The sequence below is a fragment of the Macrobrachium rosenbergii genome, chromosome 20, assembly GCF_040412425.1.
Source record: "Macrobrachium rosenbergii isolate ZJJX-2024 chromosome 20, ASM4041242v1, whole genome shotgun sequence".
NCBI classification, from domain to species: domain Eukaryota; kingdom Metazoa; phylum Arthropoda; class Malacostraca; order Decapoda; family Palaemonidae; genus Macrobrachium; species Macrobrachium rosenbergii.
The window spans coordinates 5,352,567-5,359,769 of NC_089760.1; the positions used below are offsets into that span (position 1 = coordinate 5,352,567).

The window sequence follows — 7,203 nt, forward strand, 5'->3', positions numbered from 1 at the left end:
ATATCCCAGTATTCATGATATCCTAAAGCACTGGTGAAAAAAAAATTCAACTCGGCACCGAAACAATGAAAGCAAGGTGAATTAAACAGGGTTATTGAACTTTGTGCAAAACACCGGCACTTAGCGAAACTAATCTAGGTGTCATAATTATTACCTCATGATTAGACTTTATACCACGCTAAAAGGGTGCAAATCCAAATATTATACTAATGAGACATAACTCATCAAAATACATACTTTGAGAAAAGACATCGGCAACGATATGCGGCAGTTATTCAAATAAACCAAGTAGTAACAACGCACTTACAAGAGGAGAAAGAATTTTGGAGATGAGTCAACACAAAACAAAAAAAATATAAAAGTGTAGCCATTTTTGGGATCAAAGGCAGCAATTTGTTTAGTTGATTTGATGCTTCAAGGTCTACCAATCATCAGAGGTGCTCCCTATCATTGAGGAAAATCCTCTTGTGTCTGAGGAGTTGCTGACTGCACATCTAAACTGATGGAGTTGGATTAAACAAATATAAAACACAGAAAGGATGCGGACATGTTTCCATGAACATAACTCAAACTCCAATGCAAATGTGCAACTGGTATTCAATCTTTTGGTAGGTCGTATATAATTTTACTTGCTCGAAGGAAGAATAAGATATGATAATTACAATATTACCAATTCTGGTTACTTATCTGGTTGACTGTGTACGAAATGCTGAGTATTATTATCATTTATCTATATTTTTTATGTTTATTGTGAATTATTTGTTATAAATTGGAGTTTCACTAAAAGCTGTATATAAAATTTGTGAGATATCTTTTACAATAGAAAATACATTACCAGAATTTACTCAGTTTACTTGTTTATCCTTTTCCACTGATACTCGTCCGAAAAGGTGCAAAACCACAGGGTAAGCTTAGGTCCACAGGAAAGGGTAGTAGTGTCCTCAGTCTAACCATTATTGCACTCTGTGATATGTCAGTGTTTGAATTTGAACAGGAAAAAAAGTTTTGTTGGGAAAACCTACTAGAGTTCTCCCTCCTGTTTTTTGACCTATGTTTTTATATCTTTTGTGTTTAAGTCACAACATTTAATGGTGCTCAGACCCAGGATTATTGTGGACTTATGTATATTTTTGGAAAACTGTATTGTTCCTACATGATATACAAACCATCGGTCCTTTACATTAGGAATTACTTACGGCGAAGCTGGAAACAGCCGTTAAACTCTTGGACAAGGTGGTTAGGCAGCATCTACCATCCGCTAGGTGGGAATACCTGCCTGCCTGGATGTATACATTCCAGTTTGCGTTGGACCATCATGCGTTGCAGACGTGTTTTCGGAGTTCTTTGCCTGACTGTCATTGAACTCTTTTCCTGGTGGGATCTTTTTTTATCTTTTTGTGTATACTGTATATTATATGTATTTGATATTTGTTAATATACAAACCCACGATTTTTTATAGCCTTGTTGCTCTTTGCCGCCTCACTGTGGACGAGTTTTCCAGGAGGAAACTGTGGAGAAAGGTTGCCGGGCGTTGTCAGAAAGTTTTCGCTTCCGATGGCGCCCTTTGGTAGCTTCCCCTTCATCCTTCTTTCTCTCTCCCAGTAGGCTTTCTCTTCTTGCTGTCTCTCCTTCCCCCTCTTCACTCGCTCATCAGGAGAAGATCGTGGGGTGGGGGTGGTGTTGGGCAACCTCTTCTCAGGGGCCTCCTCTCACTTCGTAGGGCAGTTCCCCTCAGAGTGAGAGGAGTCTCCCTCTACTAATCACCTTTGCTTTTTTATTCAGGTTGACAGTGAGCATTGTAGGCGCAGCAGTAGATGGCTGGATATCTCACTGTTGGATATCTCAGCATTGAGGAGCTTCCCTGTGACACTCATACCATGGTTACTTCAGGAATGACCACAGTACCTTGGTGGCGATGGTGTAGGTCCACGTTGGTGTCTATGATTTCCGTGTATCTGTGGTCCCATCTACTCCTGCTGTGTCTCCTGTCTTGATTGCTCCTGTTGCCCTGGCGACCAGTCACTGGGCAGCTCCTGCTGTGCCTCCTGCCCCAGCTGCCTGGTTGCCCCTGTCGCCACTGCTGACATTCCTGAAGCTCCTGCCGGCTGGGCCACTCCTGTCGTACCTCCTGCCTCAGCTGCCCTGGTTACTCCTGTTGCTTCTCCTGATGTCCTGTTGCCTGGGCCAATCCCGTTGCATGTCCTGATTTAGCTGCCCCAGCGGTTCCTGTGTTTCCTGACCACCATTGTGTAGATGATGTCAGAGAAGAGATCGAGGAAGTTCTGTGAGATGTAGTCATCTTCAACTTGATCCTCGACTTCATCTTCTGCTTCCCTCTCCCCTTCTACTTCTGAGGCTTGTTCTGAAACAGTGTTCGATACAACGGCCGAAGAGGAGGAAGGCTGCCTCTCCCTCTCCTAAGAAGTCCTGCCATGAGGCTTCTATGGGGCTGCCTTCCTTCACAGGGAGGCAGTGGGATCTCTCTTCTACTCTTCCTGGCCTTTGGGCTCAGGAACCGAATCGCTTACCCCAGGGTCTTGCGTTTTGGGAGTTGCAGGCATGCAGACTTCGGTTGCGCTCCACCACCATCCTAGGAGTTCTGCTTCTAGACTGGTGAAGTGTCGAGTGCTCAACTTTGTCGAGTCACACCAAGTGCTCAAGAATCTTCAGAGTCTCGTGCATCCCGAACAGATGTCAGAGAGACCTCTCACCATCTCAGTTCAGGCACAGGCAAGAAAAAGAACCAAGACATGCAAGTGTCTCGGGTCTTCCTGCCAGTATAGTACTGACTTTTGAGTGCTCGGTCAGTTCTGAAACAGTGCTTGATTAGGTTCCCAGCCAGGTGTCTCGGCCCCTAGGGTTCGAACACCTGGAGAGGCAAGGAGGATGTTCCCTTCTGAGGTCCTGCAGGACCTCTGAGGGACTACCTCTCTTTGAAGAGGCAGTGCGTTCCCTCGTTTGGCCCCCTTGATGTGGGACCACCTTGACGTGGTGAGGGGGGGTGTCTTGAACCCCAGGAATTTGTTCCCGGGTTTAAGTCCAAGAGTCTCATATATAATTATATATTTGTTTGGATTAATATATGAGGAATTCTCCACCTTTGTTAAATTTATTGGACCTCTTAAATAGGAAAAGATATCATAGCTGGAATTGGGTTTATATCCAAAGCTAAATAGTGGAAATTCCCTCAGTTCTTATTACTTGGGGACATGAATGATAATAGAAACCCATTATGGGGTTTCGCCCTACTTCATGGGTAAAATTTTAGCTGTTTTATGCCTGACCCGATAAGCGACTTGGTTATAGGATTAATTGTTGATACTGATAGCATAATAAATATCCAGGCGAGTGCTGTTCCTATGATGTACAGAAAACGAGATATTAGGTCAAGAAGCAAACCAAACTTAAGGTTAAAGTGTGTAACTTAATGCAGAAGGAAAACTGTAAACTACAGGCAAATCATAAGATTTGATAAAGATTTTTTAATATGCCAAGGTAAAACGGGTATGTTACAAATTTTGTTATGAAGCGTGGTATTTTGCATTTTACAGTAGTTCAAAAAGTAGGACAGGTAAAAGACCAGATGGCATGTCTCGCCATGATGTAATGGAACTTGACTCAATGACTCAATAGCTGGTCGTTTACTGTAGGGATGCGGAAAACCGCTTGTATTCAGTCATTCTTTTTGCCAGGTATGTCGGTATTTTGAAGGCCCTGTGATCCCTGCCAGCATTTACTGTTAATAAAGGGCGTATCAGAAGGGTAAATATTCACACCTTTTGAGTTACTACACTGTATAGTCTGAGTGTGAGAGGTCCACTTAGTAGTCTTTGAGAGAACTGTATGAGAGTGACGGTATTACAATAGAGAATGACACAATGTCCGCATATTAGTATGTTGTAGGACATGAGGTAAAGATTACAAGATATACGAAAATTGGCTCAATAAGAGTTAGAGAAGTCTGGTGATGGTTATCAGTACTATTATGCCAAAGAACATGTTGTAGGGAAATTACTCCAGGGGACAAAGTTTTGTTATTGTTGCCTACGTGTCGTAATAAGCTTCATATTACTATCAGGGTTCATTTGATGTGCTGAAAAAGGTTAGCAGATATAATTTATTACTGAACATTGTGTGAAACAAAAGTACCACATTGATATGCTAAAACGTTTACCATGACCGTGTAAGTAAAGAAAATAATAATACGAGGTGTGATGAAAACTCCACGTAAAATGTACATGGCAATGATGAGGTTTATTTGGCATTAGTTGCTGTGCTTGAAGATAATGATGAGAGTGGTGAAATGATGACTGCCAAGTGATATTCAAAGGGAGAATGTGAATCATGCTAAAGTTAATATAGAATTAACCGAACAACGGATGTGACTATGATTTTGTAGGGTTATGAAGATGTATTTACAGATGTATCTGGCAGGACACATGCATTTGAACGTGATAAATTTAGGGTAAAATTCTTGCAACAAGTAAGTCCTATCCAATACCATATTATGCTTTACAGAAAGTTTAGGATGATGAAACATTGTGTAGGAGTTGGGAGTGATTGAATATTCTAATTCTCCTTATACAACGCCTTTGATTGCAGTTAAACAGAAGGATGGCATTAATCGAATGTTTAGATTTACACACAATAATTAAGCTTAGCGTCTGACTCCAAGACAATGCTTGATCAAAACTTGACTGTGATTCGCTCAAGTAACTATTTTACTAAGACTGGCTTATCGTAGGGGTATTGGCAAATTAATTTAGAGAAACACAGTACGGATAACAGTATTTCAAACTAACAGTGATTTTAATACAATTTATTACTTAGCCATTTGGTTGTCGTTAAACCAGTGCGACTTTCAATCTCATGATAGGAAATTGTTAATGGCATGAAGAATATAGTGATGTTTGTAGATATCTTAATTCACTCAAGAGTTAGGAGGAGCATGTGGAAGCTCTAAGGTAGGTTTTGAGTACATTAAACAATGCCCAAAAAGTATAGAGAAGTATACTCTTTGCTATGCCATCCGACTGCTTGGGAAGTAAAGTGGGTGGAGGAATTAATGCAGACATAGGAAGAGATGTCAGTAAGTTAATGAACGGAAGTACCGAGGACGGTTTACCAGACTATGCTACTATTGCTGCTCCGCTAACTGATGATAAATAGAAATTCCAGTCAAATAAAATTAACTTAGCATTAGTTAAACTTTTTTGGGGACATAACATCCTTAAATAACCTGATTCAACTTAAAGATTTTATTATAATTATTCACCTCTGATATAGGTTTCGGGCCACTGTCACTGTGTTGCTGCAGTATGTGGATGGTGAACGGTGGCCCCAAAGTATGCAAGCAGAAAGCTTATGGTGCTGAAAAGCTTACTCTGTCACTGAAAAAGAATGTTTTTACTGTGGTGTTGGCCACAAAGTTGTACCGATACCTGCATGGAAAGTGTTACCGAGCCTGACCATCAACCTTTGAAGTATTTAGGTATTGCCAACCACATAAATGATAGAATGCTGCATAGGGCAACGTACCTTCAAAAGGTTGATTATACAATAAAGAATATCCCAAGACGAGATAATGTGGGAGCAGATTACGAATTCTTCTTGTATGGTAGGCTTATGATTTCTTTTTGTTATATTTTTTTGTATTAACGGTGCATTTTTTGTACTGTGTATTTTTTGCGGTACATGTTTTGGGAAAATTTTCAATGGTTTCTTCCTCTGGTGTAGGAAATCTCGCAGTTCCTTAAATTCGGGGAGATCACCTACATCGAAAGTTAATTTACAAGAAAAGGATAAAAGAATAGTGGAAAATGAAAAGATTTTCAGGGGCTTAATAAAGAATTTTAAGAAAAGTTGCAGAGCAGCGTTTGCAAATGCCATAGAAAAATATGCGAATAAGATATGCAGTCAGAAGTTGTTATAGTTTTATGTCTATGGAGTTAACATTGAGTTGCAGATGTGACTGATTGACACTGAGTTCAATGTGATTTTAAAATGGTTGGAAAACGGCTATGAGAATTCAAGGATGATGGAAAAGTAGGAGACTAATGGAAAGGTGCTGAGATTGATAGTGCTATGTTGTTACATAGCAGGAAATGGTCATAAGAAGTAAATGAAAGTGAAATGGACTTTTATGAAGAAGTAGACAGAGGTAAATGAAAGCATTATGGTGACATTGGTTGGTTTAGTATACCTGGTAAGGTGCAGTTGATTGTATTGCGAATATAATAAAAAAAAAAAACAGTTGTGATCTCAAGCAATATACATGCATTGTAGATACTATTATGTATGGCTTGGGAGTACGCTAGTTAGATACAGTTATAAACTGATAATACAAAAAAATGCAAGATGGATACGGTTTGCTTTCAAGTAAAATTAAGTACAAGGCAAGAATGCAGTGTAAAGGCGGGTGAAATAGAGAAGTTTTGAAAAAGAAGTCTTATTAGACGTGATTGTGATTTTTGGGTTTAAAGGAAGATGTAAGAGAAATTGGTCAGTTGATCTTGTTGAGTAGGCTAAAGCAGTCAACAGACAAGTCTGATTATATTTACAATTAGAGTTGAATCAGGATCTTGATAAAATTTACGTTATGTAAATAAATGAAAGGTAGAAAGGTGATGGAGGAAGGCTGCTAGAGCTTTGCAGAAGCTATGAAGCTGAAGGATGTGAATAGCACCAAAAGCTAAAATATTCAAAAGAGCTTTGGAGTATGTCGTAGAGTTTTATGTTAACAGAAATGTTAACAGAAAGAAGTGTTAGAAAGTGCAGTATTAATCAAGCACTGATGAAGAATTGAGGTGGATGGGGTTATAATCGTAAAGGGTTCAACTCGTGGATGAGGCTTCTCGGCAAGTTTGTGAACTGAATACGAATACGTCGTTATCTGTTTCCGCCATTCACCCAGGAGACATTCTTGAAAATCAGCTGTCAAAGGATAAACGACACAATGACTACTGGAATTTTAGTCCGATACCATCCTTTGTGTGTTAAGTGACGTTTTGCTGTCAATAATGTATGTATATGCTCGCTCATATCCTCTCTTTATCCTGTCGACTCATGTATTGATAAATAAACGGGTCGATACATAAAATACACACACACGTGATTGCTGCATAAGATAAGAGGAGATTCTTTAGGCTGCGTTAGACTTAAAGCAGATGTACCACCTACTAAACCATGTTACTGACTTAAAA

General features: G+C 39.8%; 1 protein-coding gene across 1 annotated transcript in view; it reads left to right on the forward strand.

The window, feature by feature from the left end:
• Nucleotides 1-853, forward strand: part of LOC136849010 (protein tramtrack, beta isoform-like) — a 93,436-nt gene extending 92,583 nt beyond the window's left edge. Inside the window, exon 6 of the transcript XR_010856195.1 lies at nucleotides 139-853. The gene's annotated coding sequence lies outside the window, so the exon portion shown is untranslated. The remainder of the gene's footprint in view (nucleotides 1-138) is intronic.
• The last annotated feature ends 6,350 nt before the right edge of the window (nucleotides 854-7,203 follow it).